The sequence below is a fragment of the Lonchura striata genome, chromosome W (assembly GCF_050655825.1).
Source record: "Lonchura striata isolate lonStrDom1 chromosome W, ASM5065582v1, whole genome shotgun sequence".
Classification (NCBI taxonomy): Eukaryota; Metazoa; Chordata; class Aves; order Passeriformes; family Estrildidae; genus Lonchura; species Lonchura striata.
Window position 1 is genome coordinate 37,253,203 of NC_140743.1, and position 21,637 is coordinate 37,274,839.

Sequence of the window (21,637 nt, forward strand, 5' to 3'; positions counted from 1 at the left end):
TGTCAGGAGTTTGAGTGTAAGGCTCAGCAGGACGTTCGACCTTACCTCAGCAGGGAGACCAAGCATCCTAAGCCTAGTAGGAGAGTCAGGTGAGGGGACTTGGCCGGGGTTCGAGTGTAAGGCTCGGCAGGACGTTCGACCTTACGTCGGCAGGGAGACCAAGCTTCCTAAGCCTAATAGGAGAGTCAGGCGAGGGGACTTGGCCGGAGTTCGAGTGTAAGGCTCGGCAGGACGTTCGACCTTACCTCGGCAGAGAGACCAAGCTTCCTAAGTGTAGTAGGAGAGTCAGGCGAGGGGACATGGCCGGAGTTTGAGTGTAAGTCTTGGCAGGACGTTCGACTTTACCTTGGCAGGGAGACCAATCTCCCTAAGCCGAGAAGGAGTCAGGCAAAGGGACTTGGCAGGGGTTTCTGTGTAAGGCTCGGCAGGACGTTCGATCTTACCTCGGTAGCTTGACCAAGCTTCCTAAGCCTAGTAGAGTACTCAGGCGAGGGGACTTGGTCGAAGTTCGAGTGTAAGGCTCGGCAGGACATTCAACCTTACCTCGGCAGGGAGACCAAGCTTCCTAAGCCTAGTAGGAGAGTCAGGCGAGGGGACTTGTCCGGAGTTCGAGTGTAAGTCTCGGCAGGACGTTCGACCTTACCTCGGCAGAGAGACCAAGCTTCCTAAGTCTAGTAGGAGAGTCAGGCGAGGGGACATGGCCGGAGTTCGAGTGTAAGTCTTGGCAGGACGTTCAACCTTACCTTGGCAGGGAGACCAAGCTTCCTAAGCCGAGTAGGAGTCAGGCAAAGGGACTTGGCAGGGGTTTCAGTGTAAGGCTCGGCCGGACGTTAGACCTTACCTCGGCAGGGAGACCAAGCTTTCTAAGCCTAGTAGGAGAGTCACGCGAGGGGACTTCGCCGGAGTTCGAGTGTAAGGCTCGGCAGGACGTTCGACTGTACCTCGGCAGGGAGACCAAGCTTCCTAAGCCTAGTAGGAGAGTCAGGCGAGGGGACTTGTCCGGAGCGCGAGTGTAAGTCTCGGCAGGACGTTCAACCTTACTTCGGCAGGGAGACCAAGCTTCTAAGCCGAGTAGGAGTCAGGCGAAGGGGCATGGCCGGGGTTCGAGTGTAAGTCTCGGGAGGACATTCGACCTTACCTCCCCAGAGAGACCAAGATTCCTAAGTCAAGTAGGAGAGTCAGGCGATGGGACATGGCCGGAGTTCGAGTGTAAGTCTTGGCAGGACGTTCGACCTTACCTTGGCAGGGAGACAAAGCTTCCTAAGCCGAGTAGGAGTCAGGCAAAGGGACTTGGCAGGGGTTTCAGTGTAAGGCTCGGCAGGACTTTCGACCTTACCTCGTGTCGTGGTTTGACACGGAAAGATAATTTTTTCCGGAAGGAAGGGGTCAATTTAGATATTGACCAATTGAAAGTAGACACGCCTCTGAGAACACAGAGGGGTTGAAAGCAGAATTCCCAGGGGAACTCGCTCTCTTTGGTTCCGGTCAGCGTGCAGTGCAGACCTTCCCCTGCCCAGCCACGAGCTGGGTGGGGGAGGGGAAGCCCATGGCCTGAGAAAGGTAGGCCGAAAGCCCGAAGGGTGGTGAAAGGACTGGAACCGGGCTGGCCCCTGCAGATGGAAGGGTGGAAGAAATCTGGGATGTCTCCATTTCCCCCCCCAGAGTTCCTCTCCCGAGAGGGAGAGAGAAAGCCGCAAGGAAGGAGGAGCGGGGGGAGCTCCAAGGTGCCCAGTTGTGTGGGAGTTGCTGGATGTCCGGGCATCGAGCCATCCTGAGAGTTCGGACTTTTAACCCTTTCTTGAGAAAATGAAAGCTTTGTGAATTTTCCTTTCCCCTCCTCGGTTTGAAAGAGAGGAAGAGGGACACCTTGGACCCTGGGATGGGATGTTGGAAGGAGGAATTCTGGATGGGAGGGGGACAAGGAGTGGCTTTTGGCTGGACTTTTCCGTGTTAGCCACAACTTGAACCAAATCTTCTCCGTCAAGAGGGACTGTGTTTTGGGAGGATGCCAGTGAGTCAAGAGACCTGCTTCAGCTGAGAAAAAGACAAAAGTGGAGTGAACAGAGAAAAGGTTAGGGGGTTTGTGGTGGCGCCCCCTTGCCCTGGAAAGGAAAGAGAAGAGAAGAAGATCTCTGTTCTTGAGCCCTCGGCCCCAGGGGAAAATGGGGGGGACTGTGGTCCCAAACAATGAAAAACTGAACTGTTGTTTTCTCCCCTCTTGGCAGGGCATCCTTGAAAGGAAAAATCCTAAAGGCAGTCTGACCATCCATGCATTGGTGGTGAGAGCACTGTGCATGGAAAGGAGAAGGGTCACCATGACAAACTTTTTCTCCGGGCGGTGCCATGTGTGACATGGAAACACAGAATGTGGAGCTGTGTTTCTTGGGGGGGTCTGTGGCACAGGAGAGACTCTGTTCCCTCGATAGACTGAGTATCGATTGCTTGGAGGGTGGAAACCTGATTGGAGTCCAGATTGTGTCTCACTGTGGTTTGTTGGAGTTGGGTGGTGGGGGGAGGAATGTTTTGCAAGGTTTTCATTTGATCTTTGTGTGGTTTTTTTCCCCCCTTCTTTAGTTTTCTCTTTTCTTTAGTAGTAGTAGTTTAATAAAGTTTTTTCCTGTTATTAAGCTCGGGCCTGCTTTACTCTATTCTAGATTCCACTTCACAGCATTCAAGGTAGGGATCACATTTTCATGGGGGCACTGGCATTGTGCCAGTGTCAAACCATGACATTTGGTTCCCTGACCGGGAAAAGATAAGATAAGATCAGATAAGATAAGATAAGATAAGATGGTGATAAGGTGAATGTTGTGAAATGGGATCAGGAGGAATAAGAGCAAAGCATGTGTTGGGTTTTGAGATGAATTGGGGTGGAGATTTAGTGTAAGTTTCTGTTTTATGTAGAATATGTTGAATGTAATTTTGATAATGATTTTTTTGTAGTCTGTGTTCTCAGAGGCGAAGGGTGGAATGTCGTGGTTTGACACGGAAAGATAATTTTTTCCGGAAGGAAGGGGTCAATTTAGATATTGACCAATTGAAAGTAGACACGCCTCTGAGAACACAGAGGGGTTGAAAGCAGAATTCCCAGGGGAACTCGCTCTCTTTGGTTCCGGTCAGCGTGCAGTGCAGACCTTCCCCTGCCCAGCCACGAGCTGGGTGGGGGAGGGGAAGCCCATGGCCTGAGAAAGGTAGGCCGAAAGCCCGAAGGGTGGTGAAAGGACTGGAACCGGGCTGGCCCCTGCAGATGGAAGGGTGGAAGAAATCTGGGATGTCTCCATTTCCCCCCCCAGAGTTCCTCTCCCGAGAGGGAGAGAGAAAGCCGCAAGGAAGGAGGAGCGGGGGGAGCTCCAAGGTGCCCAGTTGTGTGGGAGTTGCTGGATGTCCGGGCATCGAGCCATCCTGAGAGTTCGGACTTTTAACCCTTTCTTGAGAAAATGAAAGCTTTGTGAATTTTCCTTTCCCCTCCTCGGTTTGAAAGAGAGGAAGAGGGACACCTTGGACCCTGGGATGGGATGTTGGAAGGAGGAATTCTGGATGGGAGGGGGACAAGGAGTGGCTTTTGGCTGGACTTTTCCGTGTTAGCCACAACTTGAACCAAATCTTCTCCGTCAAGAGGGACTGTGTTTTGGGAGGATGCCAGTGAGTCAAGAGACCTGCTTCAGCTGAGAAAAAGACAAAAGTGGAGTGAACAGAGAAAAGGTTAGGGGGTTTGTGGTGGCGCCCCCTTGCCCTGGAAAGGAAAGAGAAGAGAAGAAGATCTCTGTTCTTGAGCCCTCGGCCCCAGGGGAAAATGGGGGGGACTGTGGTCCCAAACAATGAAAAACTGAACTGTTGTTTTCTCCCCTCTTGGCAGGGCATCCTTGAAAGGAAAAATCCTAAAGGCAGTCTGACCATCCATGCATTGGTGGTGAGAGCACTGTGCATGGAAAGGAGAAGGGTCACCATGACAAACTTTTTCTCCGGGCGGTGCCATGTGTGACATGGAAACACAGAATGTGGAGCTGTGTTTCTTGGGGGGGTCTGTGGCACAGGAGAGACTCTGTTCCCTCGATAGACTGAGTATCGATTGCTTGGAGGGTGGAAACCTGATTGGAGTCCAGATTGTGTCTCACTGTGGTTTGTTGGAGTTGGGTGGTGGGGGGAGGAATGTTTTGCAAGGTTTTCATTTGATCTTTGTGTGGTTTTTTTCCCCCCTTCTTTAGTTTTCTCTTTTCTTTAGTAGTAGTAGTTTAATAAAGTTTTTTCCTGTTATTAAGCTTGGGCCTGCTTTACTCTAATCTAGATTCCACTTCACAGCATTCAAGGTAGGGATCACATTTTCATGGGGGCACTGGCATTGTGCCAGTGTCAAACCATGACACCTCGGCAGGGAGACCAATCTTCCTAAGCCTAGTAGGAGAGTCACGCGAGGGGACTTGGCCGGAGTTCGAGTGTAAGGCTCGGCAGGACGTTCGACCTTACCTTGGCAGGGAGACAAAGCTTCCTAAGCCGAGTAGGAGTCAGGCAAAGGGACTTGGCAGGGGTTTCAGTGTAAGGCTCGGCAGGACGTTCGACCTTACCTCGGCAGGGAGACCAAGCTTTCTAAGCCTAGTAAAAGAGTCACGCGAGGGGACTTGGCCGGAGTTCGAGTGTAAGGCTCGGCAGGACGTTCGACCTTACCTCAGCAGGGAGACCAAGCTTTCTAAGCCTAGTAGGAGAGTCACGCGAGGGGACTTGGCCGGAGTTCGAGTGTAAGGCTCGGCAGGGAGACCAAGCTTCCTAAGCCTAGTAGGAGAGTCAGGCGAGGGGACTTGGCCGGAGTTCGAGTGTAAGACTCGGCAGGACATTCGACCTTACCTCGGCAGAGAGACCAAGCTTCCTAAGTCTAGTAGGAGAGTCAGGCGAGGGGACATGGCCGGAGTTCGAGTGTAAGTCTTGGCAGGACGTTCGACCTTACCTTGACAGGGAGACAAGGCTTCCTAAGCCGAGTAGGAGTCAGGCAAAGGGACTTGGCAGGGGTTTCAGTGTAAGGCTCGGCAGGACGTTCGACCTTACCTCGGCAGGGAGACCAAGCTTTCTAAGCCTAGTAGGAGAGTCACGCGAGGGGACTTGGCCGGAGTTCGAGTGTAAGGCTCGGCAGGACGTTCGACCTTACCTCAGCAGAGAGACCAAGCTTCCTAAGTCTAGTAGGAGAGTCAGGCGAGGGGACATGGCCGGAGTTCGAGTGTAAGTCTTGGCAGGACGTTCGACCTTACCTCGGCAGGGAGACCAAGCTTTCTAAGCCTAGTAGGACAGTCACGCGAGGGGATTTGGCCAGAGTTCGAGTGTAAGGCTCGGCAGGACGTTCGACCTTACCTCGGCAGGGAGACCAAACTTCCTAAGCCTAGTAGGAGAATAAGGCGAGCAGACTTGTCCGGAGTCCGAGTGTAAGTCTCGGCAGGACGTTCGACCTTACCTCGGCAGGGAGACCAAGCTTCCTAAGCCTAGTAGGAGTTAGGCGAGGGGACTTGGCCGGAGTTCGAGTGTAAGGTGAGGCAGGACGTTTGACCTTACCTCGGCAGGGAGACCAAGCTTCCTAAGCCTAGTAGGAGAGTCAGGCGAGGGGACATGGCCGGAGTTCGAGTGTAAGTCTTGGCAGGACGTTCGACCTTACCTTGGCAGGGAGACCAAGCTTCCTAAGCCGAGTAGGAGTCAGGCAAAGGGACTTGGCAGGGGTTTCTGTGTAAGGCTCGGCAGGACGTTCGACCTTTCCTCGGCAGGGAGACCAAGCATCCTAAGCCTAGTAGGAGAGTCAGGCGAGGGGACATGGCCGGAGTTCGAGTGTAAGTCTTGGCAGGACGTTCGACCTTACCTCGGCAGGGAGACCAAGCTTTCAAAGCCTAGTAGGTCAGTCACGCGAGGGGACTTGGCCGGAGTTCGAGTGTAAGGCTCGGCAGGACGTTCGACCTTACCTCGGCAGGGAGACCAAACTTCCTAAGCCTAGTAGGAGAATAAGGCGAGCAGACTTGTCCGGAGTTCGAGTGTAAGTCTCGGCAGGACGTTCGACCTTACCTCGGCAGAGAGACCAAGCTTCCTAAGTCTAGTAGGAGAGTCAGGCGAGGGGACATGGCCGGAGTTCGAGTGTAAGTCTTGGCAGGACGTTCAACCTTACCTTGGCAGGGAGACCAAGCTTCCTAAGCCGAGTAGGAGTCAGGCAAAGGGACTTGGCAGGGGTTTCAGTGTAAGGCTCGGCCGGACGTTAGACCTTACCTCGGCAGGGAGACCAAGCTTTCTAAGCCTAGTAGGAGAGTCAGGCGAGGGGACTTGTCCGGAGCGCGAGTGTAAGTCTCGGCAGGACGTTCAACCTTACTTCGGCAGGGAGACCAAGCTTCTAAGCCGAGTAGGAGTCAGGCGAAGGGGCATGGCCGGGGTTCGAGTGTAAGTCTCGGGAGGACATTCGACCTTACCTCCCCAGAGAGACCAAGATTCCTAAGTCAAGTAGGAGAGTCAGGCGATGTGACATGGCCGGAGTTCGAGTGTAAGTCTTGGCAGGACGTTCGACCTTACCTTGGCAGGGAGACAAAGCTTCCTAAGCCGAGTAGGAGTCAGGCAAAGGGACTTGGCAGGGGTTTCAGTGTAAGGCTCGGCAGGACTTTCGACCTTACCTCGGCAGGGAGACCAATCTTCCTAAGCCTAGTAGGAGAGTCACGCGAGGGGACTTGGCCGGAGTTCGAGTGTAAGGCTCGGCAGGACGTTCGACCTTACCTCGGCAGGGAGACCCAGCTTCCAAAGCCTAGTAGGAGAGTCAGGAAAGAGGACTTGGCCGAAGTTTGAAAGTAAGGCTCGGCAGGACGTTCGATCTTACCTCGGTCGCTTGACCAAGCTTCCTAAGCCTAGTAGAGAAGTCAGGCGAGGGGACTTGGTCGAAGTTCGAGTGTAAGGCTCGGCAGGACATTCAACCTTACCTCGGCAGGGAGACCAAACTTCCTAAGCCTAGTAGGAGTCAGGCGAGGGGACTTGTCAGGAGTTTGAGTGTAAGGCTCAGCAGGACGTTCGACCATACCTCAGCAGGGAGACCAAGCATCCTAAGCCTAGTAGGAGAGTCAGGTGAGGGGACTTGGCCGGGGTTCGAGTGTAAGGCTCGGCAGGACGTTCGACCTTACGTCGGCAGGGAGACCAAGCTTCCTAAGCCTAATAGGAGAGTCAGGCGAGGGGACTTGGCCGGAGTTCGAGTGTAAGGCTCGGCAGGACGTTCGACCTTACCTCGGCAGAGAGACCAAACTTCCTAAGTCTAGTAGGAGAGTCAGGCGAGGGGACATGGCCGGAGTTCGAGTGTAAGTCTTGGCAGGACGTTCGACCTTACCTTGGCAGGGAGACCAAGCTTCCTAAGCCGAGTAGGAGTCAGGCAAAGGGACTTGGCAGGGGTTTCTGTGTAAGGCTCGGCAGGACGTTCGACCTTACCTCGGCAGGGAGACCAAGCTTTCTAAGCCTAGTAGGACAGTCACGCGAGGGGACTTGGCCGGAGTTCGAGTGTAAGGCTCGGCAGGACGTTCGACCTTACCTCGGCAGGGAGACCAAGCTTCCTAAGCCTAGTAGGAGAGTCAGGCGAGGGGACTTGTCCGGAGTTCGAGTGTAAGTCTCAGCAGGACGTTCGACCTTACTTCGGCAGGGAGACCAAGCTTCTAAGCCGAGTAGGAGTCAGGCGAAGGGACATGGCCGGGGTTCGAGTGTTAGTCTCGGCAGGACGTTCGACCTTACCTCAGCAGGGAGACCCAGCATCCAAAGCCTAGTAGGAGAGTCAGGCAAGAGGACTTGGCCGAAGTTTGAAAGTGAGGCTCGGCAGGGCGTTCGATCTTACCTCGGTAGGGTGATCAAGCTTCCTAAGCCTAGTAGGAGTCAGGCGAGGGGACTTGTCAGGAGTTTGAGTGTAAGGCTCAGCAGGACGTTCGACCTTACCTCAGCAGGGTGACCAAGCATCCTAAGCCTAGTAGGAGAGTCAGGTGAGGGGACTTGGCCAGAGTTCGAGTGTAAGGCTCGGCAGGACGTTCGGCCTTACCTCGGCAGGGAGACCAAGCTTCCTAAGCCTAATAGGAGAGTCAGGCGAGGGGACTTGGCCGGAGTTCGAGTGTAAGGCTCGGCAGGACGTTCGACCTTACCTCGGCAGAGAGACCAAGCTTCCTAAGTCTAGTAGGAGAGTCAGGCGAGGGGACATGGCCGGAGTTCGAGTGTAAGTCTTGGCAGGACGTTCGACCTTACCTCGGCAGGGAGACCAAGCTTTCTAAGCCTAGTAGGTCAGTCACGCGAGGGGACTTGGCCGGAGTTCGAGTGTAAGGCTCGGCAGGACGTTCGACCTTACCTCGGCAGGGAGACCAAACTTCCTAAGCCTAGTAGGAGAATAAGGCGAGCAGACTTGTCCGGAGTCCGAGTGTAAGTCTCGGCAGGACGTTCGACCTTACTTCGGCAGGGAGACCAAGCTTCCTAAGCCTAGTAGGAGTTAGGCGAGGGGACTTGGCCGGAGTTCGAGTGTAAGGCTCGGCAGGACGTTTGACCTTACCTCGGCAGGGAGACCAAGCTTCCTAAGCCTAGTAGGAGAGTCAGGCGAGGGGACTTGGCCGGAGTTCGAGTGTAAGTCTTGGCAGGACGTTCGACCTTACCTTGGCAGGGAGACCAAGCCTCCTAAGCAGAGTAGGAGTCAGGCAAAGGGACTTGGCAGGGGTTTCAGTGTAAGGCTTGGCAGGACGTTCGACCTTACCTCGGCAGGGAGACCAAGCTTTCTAAGCCTAGAAGGAGAGTCACGCGAGGGGACTTGGCCGGAGTTCGAGTGTAAGGCTCGGCAGGACGTTTGACCTTACGTCGGCAGGGAGACCAAGCTTCCTAAGCCTAATAGGAGAGTCAGGCGAGGGGACTTGGCCGGAGTTCGAGTGTAAGGCTCGGCAGGACGTTCGACCTTACCTCGGCAGGGAGACCAAGCTTCCTAAGTCTAGTAGGAGAGTCAGGCGAGGGGACATGGCCGGAGTTCGAGTGTAAGTCTTGGCAGGACGTTCGACCTTACCTTGGCAGGGAGACCAAGCTTCCTAAGCCGAGTAGGAGTCAGGCAAAGGGACTTGGCAGGGGTTTCTGTGTAAGGCTCGGCAGGACGTTCGACCTTACCTCGGCAGGGAGACCAAGCTTTCTAAGCCTAGTAGGAGAGTCACGCGAGGGGACTAGGCAGGAGTTCGAGTGTAAGGCTCGGCAGGACGTTCGACCTTACCTCGGCAGGGAGACCAAGCTTCCTAAGCCTAGTAGGAGATTCAGGCGAGGGGACTTGTCCGGACTTCGAGTGTAAGTCTCAGCAGGACGTTCGACCTTACTTCGGCAGAGAGACCAAGCTTCCTAAGCCTAGTAGGAGAGTCAGGCGAGGGGACTTGGCCGGAGTTCGAGTGTAAGACTCGGCAGGACATTCGACCTTACCTCGGCAGAGAGACCAAGCTTCCTAAGTCTAGTAGGAGAGTCAGGCGAGGGGACATGGCCGGAGTTCGAGTGTAAGTCTTGGCAGGACGTTCGACCTTACCTTGGCAGGGAGACCAAGCTTCCTAAGCCGAGTAGGAGTCAGGCAAAGGGACTTGGCAGGGGTTTCAGTGTAAGGCTCGGCAGGACGTTCGACCTTACCTCGGCAGGGAGACCCAGCTTCCAAAGCCTAGTAGGAGAGTCAGGAAAGAGGACTTGGCCGAAGTTTGAAAGTAAGGCTCGGCAGGACGTTCGATCTTACCTCGGTCGCTTGACCAAGCTTCCTAAGCCTAGTAGAGAAGTCAGGCGAGGGGACTTGGTCGAAGTTCGAGTGTAAGGCTCGGCAGGACATTCAACCTTACCTCGGCAGGGAGACCAAACTTCCTAAGCCTAGTAGGAGTCAGGCGAGGGGACTTGTCAGGAGTTTGAGTGTAAGGCTCAGCAGGACGTTCGACCATACCTCAGCAGGGAGACCAAGCATCCTAAGCCTAGTAGGAGAGTCAGGTGAGGGGACTTGGCCGGGGTTCGAGTGTAAGGCTCGGCAGGACGTTCGACCTTACGTCGGCAGGGAGACCAAGCTTCCTAAGCCTAATAGGAGAGTCAGGCGAGGGGACTTGGCCGGAGTTCGAGTGTAAGGCTCGGCAGGACGTTCGACCTTACCTCGGCAGAGAGACCAAACTTCCTAAGTCTAGTAGGAGAGTCAGGCGAGGGGACATGGCCGGAGTTCGAGTGTAAGTCTTGGCAGGACGTTCGACCTTACCTTGGCAGGGAGACCAAGCTTCCTAAGCCGAGTAGGAGTCAGGCAAAGGGACTTGGCAGGGGTTTCTGTGTAAGGCTCGGCAGGACGTTCGACCTTACCTCGGCAGGGAGACCAAGCTTTCTAAGCCTAGTAGGACAGTCACGCGAGGGGACTTGGCCGGAGTTCGAGTGTAAGGCTTGGCAGGACGTTCGACCTTACCTCGGCAGGGAGACCAAGCTTCCTAAGCCTAGTAGGAGAGTCAGGCGAGGGGACTTGTCCGGAGTTCGAGTGTAAGTCTCAGCAGGACGTTCGACCTTACTTCGGCAGGGAGACCAAGCTTCTAAGCCGAGTAGGAGTCAGGCGAAGGGACATGGCCGGGGTTCGAGTGTTAGTCTCGGCAGGACGTTCGACCTTACCTCAGCAGGGAGACCCAGCATCCAAAGCCTAGTAGGAGAGTCAGGCAAGAGGACTTGGCCGAAGTTTGAAAGTGAGGCTCGGCAGGGGGTTCGATCTTACCTCGGTAGGGTGATCAAGCTTCCTAAGCCTAGTAGGAGTCAGGCGAGGGGACTTGTCAGGAGTTTGAGTGTAAGGCTCAGCAGGACGTTCGACCTTACCTCAGCAGGGTGACCAAGCATCCTAAGCCTAGTAGGAGAGTCAGGTGAGGGGACTTGGCCAGAGTTCGAGTGTAAGGCTCGGCAGGACGTTCGGCCTTACCTCGGCAGGGAGACCAAGCTTCCTAAGCCTAATAGGAGAGTCAGGCGAGGGGACTTGGCCGGAGTTCGAGTGTAAGGCTCGGCAGGACGTTCGACCTTACCTCGGCAGAGAGACCAAGCTTCCTAAGTCTAGTAGGAGAGTCAGGCGAGGGGACATGGCCGGAGTTCGAGTGTAAGTCTTGGCAGGACGTTCGACCTTACCTCGGCAGGGAGACCAAGCTTTCTAAGGCTAGTAGGACAGTCACGCGAGGGGACTTGGCCGGAGTTCGAGTGTAAGGCTCGGCAGGACGTTCGACCTTACCTCGGCAGGGAGACCAAACTTCCTAAGCCTAGTAGGAGAATAAGGCGAGCAGACTTGTCCGGAGTCCGAGTGTAAGTCTCGGCAGGACGTTCGACCTTACTTCGGCAGGGAGACCAAGCTTCCTAAGCCTAGTAGGAGTTAGGCGAGGGGACTTGGCCGGAGTTCGAGTGTAAGGCTCGGCAGGACGTTTGACCTTACCTCGGCAGGGAGACCAAGCTTCCTAAGCCTAGTAGGAGAGTCAGGCGAGGGGACTTGGCCGGAGTTCGAGTGTAAGTCTTGGCAGGACGTTCGACCTTACCTTGGCAGGGAGACCAAGCCTCCTAAGCAGAGTAGGAGTCAGGCAAAGGGACTTGGCAGGGGTTTCAGTGTAAGGCTTGGCAGGACGTTCGACCTTACCTCAGCAGGGAGACCAAGCTTTCTAAGCCTAGAAGGAGAGTCACGCGAGGGGACTTGGCCGGAGTTCGAGTGTAAGGCTCGGCAGGACGTTTGACCTTACGTCGGCAGGGAGACCAAGCTTCCTAAGCCTAATAAGAGAGTCAGGCGAGGGGACTTGGCCGGAGTTCGAGTGTAAGGCTCGGCAGGACGTTCGACCTTACCTCGGCAGAGAGACCAAGCTTCCTAAGTCTAGTAGGAGAGTCAGGCGAGGGGACATGGCCGGAGTTCGAGTGTAAGTCTTGGCAGGACATTCGACCTTACCTTGGCAGGGAGACCAAGCTTCCTAAGCCGAGTAGGAGTCAGGCAAAGGGACTTGGCAGGGGTTTCTGTGTAAGGCTCGGCAGGACGTTCGACCTTACCTCGGCAGGGAGACCAAGCTTTCTAAGCCTAGTAGGAGAGTCACGCGAGGGGACTAGGCAGGAGTTCGAGTGTAAGGCTCGGCAGGACGTTCGACCTTACCTCGGCAGGGAGACCAAGCTTCCTAAGCCTAGTAGGAGATTCAGGCGAGGGGACTTGTCCGGACTTCGAGTGTAAGTCTCGGCAGGACGTTCGACCTTACTTCGGCAGAGAGACCAAGCTTCCTAAGCCTAGTAGGAGAGTCAGGCGAGGGGACTTGGCCGGAGTTCGAGTGTAAGTCTCAGCAGGACGTTCGACCTTACTTCGGCAGGGAGACCAAGCTTCCAAAGCCTAGTAGGAGAGTCAGGCAAGAGGACTTGGCCGAAGTTTGAAAGTGAGGCTCGGCAGGGCGTTGGATCTTACGTCGGTAGGGTGGCCAAGCTTCCTAAGCCTAGTAGAGTAGTCAGGCGAGGGGACTTGGTCGAAGTTCGAGTGCAAGGCTCGGCAGGACATTCAACCTTACCTCGGCAGGGAGACCAAGCTTCCTAAGCCTAGTAGGAGTCAGGCGAGGGGACTTGTCAGGAGTTTGAGTGTAAGGCTCAGCAGGACGTTCGACCATACCTCAGCAGGGAGACCAAGCATCCTAAGCCTAGTAGGAGAGTCAGGTGAGGGGACTTGGCCGGGGTTCGAGTGTAAGGCTCGGCAGGACGTTCGACCTTACGTCGGCAGGGAGACCAAGCTTCCTAAGCCTAATAGGAGAGTCAGGCGAGGGGACTTGGCCGGAGTTCGAGTGTAAGGCTCGGCAGGACGTTCGACCTTACCTCGGCAGAGAGACCAAACTTCCTAAGTCTAGTAGGAGAGTCAGGCGAGGGGACATGGCCGGAGTTCGAGTGTAAGTCTTGGCAGGACGTTCGACCTTACCTTGGCAGGGAGACCAAGCTTCCTAAGCCGAGTAGGAGTCAGGCAAAGGGACTTGGCAGGGGTTTCTGTGTAAGGCTCGGCAGGACGTTCGACCTTACCTCGGCAGGGAGACCAAGCTTTCTAAGCCTAGTAGGAGAGTCACGCGAGGGGACTAGGCAGGAGTTCGAGTGTAAGGCTCGGCAGGACGTTCGACCTTACCTCGGCAGGGAGACCAAGCTTCCTAAGCCTAGTAGGAGATTCAGGCGAGGGGACTTGTCCGGACTTCGAGTGTAAGTCTCGGCAGGACGTTCGACCTTACTTCGGCAGAGAGACCAAGCTTCCTAAGCCTAGTAGGAGAGTCAGGCGAGGGGACTTGGCCGGAGTTCGAGTGTAAGACTCGGCAGGACATTCGACCTTACCTCGGCAGAGAGACCAAGCTTCCTAAGTCTAGTAGGAGAGTCAGGCGAGGGGACATGGCCGGAGTTCGAGTGTAAGTCTTGGCAGGACGTTCGACCTTACCTTGGCAGGGAGACCAAGCTTCCTAAGCCGAGTAGGAGTCAGGCAAAGGGACTTGGCAGGGGTTTCTGTGTAAGGCTCGGCAGGACGTTCGACCTTTCCTCGGCAGGGAGACCAAGCATCCTAAGCCTAGTAGGACAGTCACGCGAGGGGACTTGGCCGGAGTTCGAGTGTAAGGCTCGGCAGGACGTTCGACCTTACCTCGGCAGGGAGACCAAGCTTCCTAAGCCTAGTAGGAGAGTCAGGCGAGGGGACTTGTCCGGAGTTCGAGTGTAAGTCTCAGCAGGACGTTCGACCTTACTTCGGCAGGGAGACCAAGCTTCCAAAGCCTAGTAGGAGAGTCAGGCAAGAGGACTTGGCCGAAGTTTGAAAGTGAGGCTCGGCAGGGCGTTGGATCTTACGTCGGTAGGGTGGCCAAGCTTCCTAAGCCTAGTAGAGTAGTCAGGCGAGGGGACTTGGTCGAAGTTCGAGTGCAAGGCTCGGCAGGACATTCAACCTTACCTCGGCAGGGAGACCAAGCTTCCTAAGCCTAGTAGGAGTCAGGCGAGGGGACTTGTCAGGAGTTTGAGTGTAAGGCTCAGCAGGACTTTCGACCTTACCTCAGCAGGGAGACCAAGCATCCTAAGCCTAGTAGGAGAGTCAGGTGAGGGGACTTGGCCGGGGTTCGAGTGTAAGGCTCGGCAGGACGTTCGACCTTACGTCGGCAGGGAGACCAAGCTTCCTAAGCCTAATAGGAGAGTCAGGCGAGGGGACTTGGCCGGAGTTCGAGTGTAAGGCTCGGCAGGACGTTCGACCTTACCTCGGCAGAGAGACCAAGCTTCCTAAGTCTAGTAGGAGAGTCAGGCGAGGGGACATGGCCGGAGTTCGAGTGTAAGTCTTGGCAGGACGTTCGACCTTACCTTGGCAGGGAGACCAAGCTTCCTAAGCCGAGTAGGAGTCAGGCAAAGGGACTTGGCAGGGGTTTCTGTGTAAGGCTCGGCAGGACGTTCGACCTTACCTCGGCAGGGAGACCAAGCTTTCTAAGCCTAGTAGGAGAGTCACGCGAGGGGACTAGGCAGGAGTTCGAGTGTAAGGCTCGGCAGGACGTTCGACCTTACCTCGGCAGGGAGACCAAGCTTCCTAAGCCTAGTAGGAGATTCAGGCGAGGGGACTTGTCCGGACTTCGAGTGTAAGTCTCGGCAGGACGTTCGACCTTACTTCGGTAGAGAGACCAAGCTTCCTAAGCCTAGTAGGAGAGTCAGGCGAGGGGACTTGGCCGGAGTTCGAGTGTAAGACTCGGCAGGACATTCGACCTTACCTCGGCAGAGAGACCAAGCTTCCTAAGTCTAGTAGGAGAGTCAGGCGAGGGGACATGGCCGGAGTTCGAGTGTAAGTCTTGGCAGGACGTTCGACCTTACCTTGGCAGGGAGACCAAGCTTCCTAAGCCGAGTAGGAGTCAGGCAAAGGGACTTGGCAGGGGTTTCTGTGTAAGGCTCGGCAGGACGTTCGACCTTTCCTCGGCAGGGAGACCAAGCATCCTAAGCCTAGTAGGACAGTCACGCGAGGGGACTTGGCCGGAGTTCGAGTGTAAGGCTCGGCAGGACGTTCGACCTTACCTCGGCAGGGAGACCAAGCTTCCTAAGCCTAGTAGGAGAGTCAGGCGAGGGGACTTGTCCGGAGTTCGAGTGTAAGTCTCAGCAGGACGTTCGACCTTACTTCGGCAGGGAGACCAAGCTTCCAAAGCCTAGTAGGAGAGTCAGGCAAGAGGACTTGGCCGAAGTTTGAAAGTGAGGCTCGGCAGGGCGTTGGATCTTACATCGGTAGGGTGGCCAAGCTTCCTAAGCCTAGTAGAGTAGTCAGGCGAGGGGACTTGGTCGAAGTTCGAGTGCAAGGCTCGGCAGGACATTCAACCTTACCTCGGCAGGGAGACCAAGCTTCCTAAGCCTAGTAGGAGTCAGGCGAGGGGACTTGTCAGGAGTTTGAGTGTAAGGCTCAGCAGGACGTTCGACCTTACCTCAGCAGGGAGACCAAGCATCCTAAGCCTAGTAGGAGAGTCAGGTGAGGGGACTTGGCCGGGGTTCGAGTGTAAGGCTCGGCAGGACGTTCGACCTTACGTCGGCAGGGAGACCAAGCTTCCTAAGCCTAATAGGAGAGTCAGGCGAGGGGACTTGGCCGGAGTTCGAGTGTAAGGCTCGGCAGGACGTTCGACCTTACCTCGGCAGAGAGACCAAGCTTCCTAAGTCTAGTAGGAGAGTCAGGCGAGGGGACATGGCCGGAGTTCGAGTGTAAGTCTTGGCAGGACGTTCGACCTTACCTTGGCAGGGAGACCAAGCTTCCTAAGCCGAGTAGGAGTCAGGCAAAGGGACTTGGCAGGGGTTTCTGTGTAAGGCTCGGCAGGACGTTCGACCTTACCTCGGCAGGGAGACCAAGCTTTCTAAGCCTAGTAGGAGAGTCACGCGAGGGGACTAGGCAGGAGTTCGAGTGTAAGGCTCGGCAGGACGTTCGACCTTACCTCGGCAGGGAGACCAAGCTTCCTAAGCCTAGTAGGAGATTCAGGCGAGGGGACTTGTCCGGACTTCGAGTGTAAGTCTCGGCAGGACGTTCGACCTTACTTCGGTAGAGAGACCAAGCTTCCTAAGCCTAGTAGGAGAGTCAGGCGAGGGGACTTGGCCGGAGTTCGAGTGTAAGACTCGGCAGGACATTCGACCTTACCTCGGCAGAGAGACCAAGCTTCCTAAGTCTAGTAGGAGAGTCAGGCGAGGGGACATGGCCGGAGTTCGAGTGTAAGTCTTGGCAGGACGTTCGACCTTACCTTGGCAGGGAGACCAAGCTTCCTAAGCCGAGTAGGAGTCAGGCAAAGGGACTTGGCAGGGGTTTCTGTGTAAGGCTCGGCAGGACGTTCGACCTTTCCTCGGCAGGGAGACCAAGCATCCTAAGCCTAGTAGGACAGTCACGCGAGGGGACTTGGCCAGAGTTCGAGTGTAAGGCTCGGCAGGACGTTCGACCTTACCTCGGCAGGGAGACCAAGCTTCCTAAGCCTAGTAGGAGAGTCAGGCGAGGGGACTTGTCCGGAGTTCGAGTGTAAGTCTCAGCAGGACGTTCGACCTTACTTCGGCAGGGAGACCAAGCTTCCAAAGCCTAGTAGAAGAGTCAGGCAAGAGGACTTGGCCGAAGTTTGAAAGTGAGGCTCGGCAGGGCGTTGGATCTTACGTCGGTAGGGTGGCCAAGCTTCCTAAGCCTAGTAGAGTAGTCAGGCGAGGGGACTTGGTCGAAGTTCGAGTGCAAGGCTCGGCAGGACGTTCGACCTTACGTCGGCAGGGAGACCAAGCTTCCTAAGCCTAATAGGAGAGTCAGGCGAGGGGACTTGGCCGGAGTTCGAGTGTAAGGCTCGGCAGGACGTTCGACCTTACCTCGGCAGAGAGACCAAGTTTCCTAAGTGTAGTAGGAGAGTCAGGCGAGGGGACATGGCCGGAGTTTGAGTGTAAGTCTTGGCAGGACGTTCAACTTTACCTTGGCAGGGAGACCAAGCTTCCTAAGCCGAGTAGGAGTCAGGCAAAGGGACTTGGCAGGGGTTTCTGTGTAAGGCTCGGCAGGACGTTCGATCTTACCTCGGTAGCTTGACCAAGCTTCCTAAGCCTAGTAGAGTAGTCAGGCGAGGGGACTTGGTCGAAGTTCGAGTGTAAGGCTCGGCAGGACATTCAACCTTACCTCGGCAGAGAGACCAAGCTTCCTAAGTCTAGTAGGAGAGTCAGGCGAGGGGACATGGCCGGAGTTCGAGTGTAAGGCTCGGCAGGACGTTCCACCTTACCTCGGCAGAGAGACCAAGCTTCCTAAGTCTAGTAGGAGAGTCAGGCGAGGGGACATGGCCGGAGTTCGAGTGTAAGTCTTGGCAGGACGTTCGACCTTACCTCGGCAGGGAGACCAAGCTTTCTAAGCCTAGTAGGACAGTCACGCGAGGGGACTTGGCCGGAGTTCGAGTGTAAGGCTCGGCAGGACGTTCGACCTTACCTCGGCAGGGAGACCAAACTTCCTAAGCCTAGTAGGAGAATAAGGCGAGGGGACTTGTCCGGAGTTCGAGTGTAAGTCTCGGCAGGACGTTCGACCTTACTTCGGCAGGGAGACAAAGCTTCTAAGCCGAGTAGGAGTCAGGCGAAGGGACATGGCCGGGGTTCGAGTGTAAGTCTCGGCAGGACGTTCGACCTTACCTCGGCAGGGAGACCAAGCTTCCTAAGCCTAGTAGGAGTTAGGCGAGGGGACTTGGCCGGAGTTCGAGTGTAAGGCTCGGCAGGACGTTTGACCTTACCTCGGCAGGGAGACCAAGCTTCCTAAGCCTAGTAGGAGAGTCACGCGAGGGGACTTGGCCGGAGTTCGAGTGTAAGGCTCGGCAGGGAGACCAAGCTTCCTAAGCCTAGTAGGAGAGTCAGGCGAGGGGACTTGTCCGGAGTGCGAGTGTAAGGCTCGGCAGGACGTTCGACTGTACCTCGGCAGGGAGACCAAGCTTCCTAAGCCTAGTAGGAGTCAGGCGAAGGGACATGGCCGGGGTTCGAGTGTAAGTCTCGGCAGGACATTCGACCTTACCTCCCCAGAGAGACCAAGATTCCTAAGTCAAGTAGGAGAGTCAGGCGATGGGACATGGCCGGAGTTCCAGTGTAAGTCTTGGCAGGACGTTCGACCTTACCTTGGCAGGGAGACAAAGCTTCCTAAGCCAAGTAGGAGTCAGGCAAAGGGACTTGGCAGGGGTTTCAGTGTAAGGCTCGGCAGGACGTTCGACCTTACCTCGGCAGGGAGACCAAGCTTTCTAAGCCTAGTAGGAGAGTCACGCGAGGGGACTTGGCCGGAGTTCGAGTGTAAGGCTCGGCAGGACGTTCGACCTTACCTCGGCAGGGAGACCAAGCTTCCAAAGCCTAGTAGGAGAGTCAGGAAAGAGGACTTGGCCGAAGTTTGAAAGTAAGGCTCGGCAGGACGTTCGATCTTACCTCGGTCGCTTGACCAAGCTTCCTAAGCCTAGTAGAGAAGTCAGGCGAGGGGACTCGGTCGAAGTTCGAGTGTAAGGCTCGGCAGGACATTCAACCTTACCTCGGCAGGGAGACCAAGCTTCCTAAGCTTAGTAGGAGTCAGGCGAGGGGACTTGTCAGGAGTTTGAGTGTAAGGCTCAGCAGGACGTTCGACCATACCTCAGCAGGGAGACCAAGCATCCTAAGCCTAGTAGGAGAGTCAGGTGAGGGGACTTGGCCGGGGTTCGAGTGTAAGGCTCGGCAGGACGTTCGACCTTACGTCGGCAGGGAGACCAAGCTTCCTAAGCCTAATAGGAGAGTCAGGCGTGGGGACTTGGCCGGAGTTCGAGTGTAAGGCTCGGCAGGACATTCGACCTTACCTCGGCAGAGAGACCAAACTTCCTAAGTCTAGTAGGAGAGTCAGGCGAGGGGACATGGCCGGAGTTCGAGTGTAAGTCTTGGCAGGACGTTCGACCTTACTTCGGCAGGGAGACCAAGCTTCTAAGCCGAGTAGGAGTCAGGCGAAGGGACATGGCCGGGGTTCGAGTGTTAGTCTCGGCAGGACGTTCGACCTTACCTCAGCAGGGAGACCCAGCATCCAAAGCCTAGTAGGAGAGTCAGGCAAGAGGACTTGGCCGAAGTTTGAAAGTGAGGCTCGGCAGGGCGTTCGATCTTACCTCGGTAGGGTGATCAAGCTTCCTAAGCCTAGTAGGAGTCAGGCGAGGGGACTTGTCAGGAGTTTGAGTGTAAGGCTCAGCAGGACGTTCGACCTTACCTCAGCAGGGTGACCAAGCATCCTAAGCCTAGTAGGAGAGTCAGGTGAGGGGACTTGGCCAGAGTTCGAGTGTAAGGCTCGGCAGGACGTTCGGCCTTACCTCGGCAGGGAGACCAAGCTTCCTAAGCCTAATAGGAGAGTCAGGCGAGGGGACTTGGCCGGAGTTCGAGTGTAAGGCTCGGCAGGACGTTCGACCTTACCTCGGCAGGGAGACCAAGCTTCCTAAGTCTAGTAGGAGAGTCAGGCGAGGGGACATGGCCGGAGTTCGAGTGTAAGTCTTGGCAGGACGTTCGACCTTACCTCGGCAGGGAGACCAAGCTTTCTAAGCCTAGTAGGCCAGTCACGCGAGGGGACTTGGCCGGAGTTCGAGTGTAAGGCTCGGCAGGACGTTCGACCTTACCTCGGCAGGGAGACCAAAGTTCCTAAGCCTAGTAGGAGAATAAGGCGAGCAGACTTGTCCGGAGTCCGAGTGTAAGTCTCGGCAGGACGTTCGACCTTACTTCGGCAGGGAGACCAAGCTTCCTAAGCCTAGTAGGAGTTAGGCGAGGGGACTTGGCCGGAGTTCGAGTGTAAGGCTCGGCAGGACGTTTGACCTTACCTCGGCAGGGAGACCAAGCTTCCTAAGCCTAGTAGGAGAGTCAGGCGAGGGGACTTGGCCGGAGTTCGAGTGTAAGGCTCGGCAGGACGTTTGACCTTACGTCGGCAGGGAGACCAAGCTTCCTAAGCCTAATAGGAGAGTCAGGCGAGGGGACTTGGCCGGAGTTCGAGTGTAAGGCTCGGCAGGACGTTCGACCTTACCTCGGCAGAGAGACCAAGCTTCCTAAGTCTAGTAGGAGAGTCAGGCGAGGGGACATGGCCGGAGTTCGAGTGTAAGTCTTGGCAGGACGTTCGACCTTACCTTGGCAGGGAGACCAAGCTTCCTAAGCCGAGTAGGAGTCAGGCAAAGGGACTTGGCAGGGGTTTCTGTGTAAGGCTCGGCAGGACGTTCGACCTTACCTCGGCAGGGAGACCAAGCTTTCTAAGCCTAGTAGGAGAGTCACGCGAGGGGACTAGGCAGGAGTTCGAGTGTAAGGCTCGGCAGGACGTTCGACCTTACCTCGGCAGGGAGACCAAGCTTCCTAAGCCTAGTAGGAGATTCAGGCGAGGGGACTTGTCCGGACTTCGAGTGTAAGTCTCGGCAGGACGTTCGACATAACTTCGGCAGAGAGACCAAGCTTCCTAAGCCTAGTAGGAGAGTCAGGCGAGGGGACTTGGCCGGAGTTCGAGTGTAAGACTCGGCAGGACATTCGACCTTACCTCGGCAGAGAGACCAAGCTTCCTAAGTCTAGTAGGAGAGTCAGGCGAGGGGACATGGCCGGAGTTCGAGTGTAAGTCTTGGCAGGACGTTCGACCTTACCTTGGCAGGGAGACCAAGCTTCCTAAGCCGAGTAGGAGTCAGGCAAAGGGACTTGGCAGGGGTTTCTGTGTAAGGCTCAGCAGGACGTTTGACCTTTCCTCGGCAGGGAGACCAAGCATCCTAAGCCTAGTAGGACAGTCACGCGAGGGGACTTGGCCGGAGTTCGAGTGTAAGGCTCGGCAGGACGTTCGACCTTACCTCGGCAGGGAGACCAAGCTTCCTAAGCCTAGTAGGAGAGTCAGGCGAGGGGACTTGTCCGGAGTTCGAGTGTAAGTCTCAGCAGGACGTTTGACCTTACTTCGGCAGGGAGACCAAGCTTCCAAAGCCTAGTAGGAGAGTCAGGCAAGAGGACTTGGCCGAAGTTTGAAAGTGAGGCTCGGCAGGGCATTGGATCTTACGTCGGTAGGGTGGCCAAGCTTCCTAAGCCTAGTAGAGTAGTCAGGCGAGGGGACTTGGTCGAAGTTCGAGTACAAGGCTCGGCAGGACATTCAACCTTACCTCGGCAGGGAGACCAAGCTTCCTAAGCCTAGTAGGAGTCAGGCGAGGGGACTTGTCAGGAGTTTGAGTGTAAGGCTCAGGAGGACGTTCGACCTTACCTCAGCAGGGAGACCAAGCATCCTAAGCCTAGTAGGAGAGTCAGGTGAGGGGACTTGGCCGGGGTTCGAGTGTAAGGCTCGGCAGGACGTTCGACCTTACGTCGGCAGGGAGACCAAGCTTCCTAAGCCTAATAGGAGAGTCAGGCGAGGGGACTTGGCCGGAGTTCGAGTGTAAGGCTCGGCAGGACGTTCGACCTTACCTCGGCAGAGAGACCAAGCTTCCTAAGTCTAGTAGGAGAGTCAGGCGAGGGGACATGGCCGGAGTTCGAGTGTAAGTCTTGGCAGGACGTTCGACCTTACCTTGGCAGGGAGACCAAGCTTCCTAAGCCGAGTAGGAGTCAGGCAAAGGGACTTGGCAGGGGTTTCTGTGTAAGGCTCGGCAGGACGTTCGACCTTACCTCGGCAGGGAGACCAAGCTTTCTAAGCCTAGTAGGAGAGTCACGCGAGGGGACTAGGCAGGAGTTCGAGTGTAAGGCTCGGCAGGACGTTCGACCTTACCTCGGCAGGGAG

At 55.8% G+C, this 21,637-nt stretch overlaps 1 long non-coding RNA gene across 1 annotated transcript; it reads left to right on the top strand.

The window, feature by feature from the left end:
- Window positions 1-1,345: 1,345 nt before the first annotated feature.
- Window positions 1,346-4,258, top strand: LOC146763169 (uncharacterized). The gene is made up of 2 exons (XR_014952566.1): window positions 1,346-3,191; window positions 3,619-4,258. It is a non-coding gene; the product is annotated as an uncharacterized LOC146763169 (long non-coding RNA).
- Window positions 4,259-21,637: the final 17,379 nt, after the last annotated feature.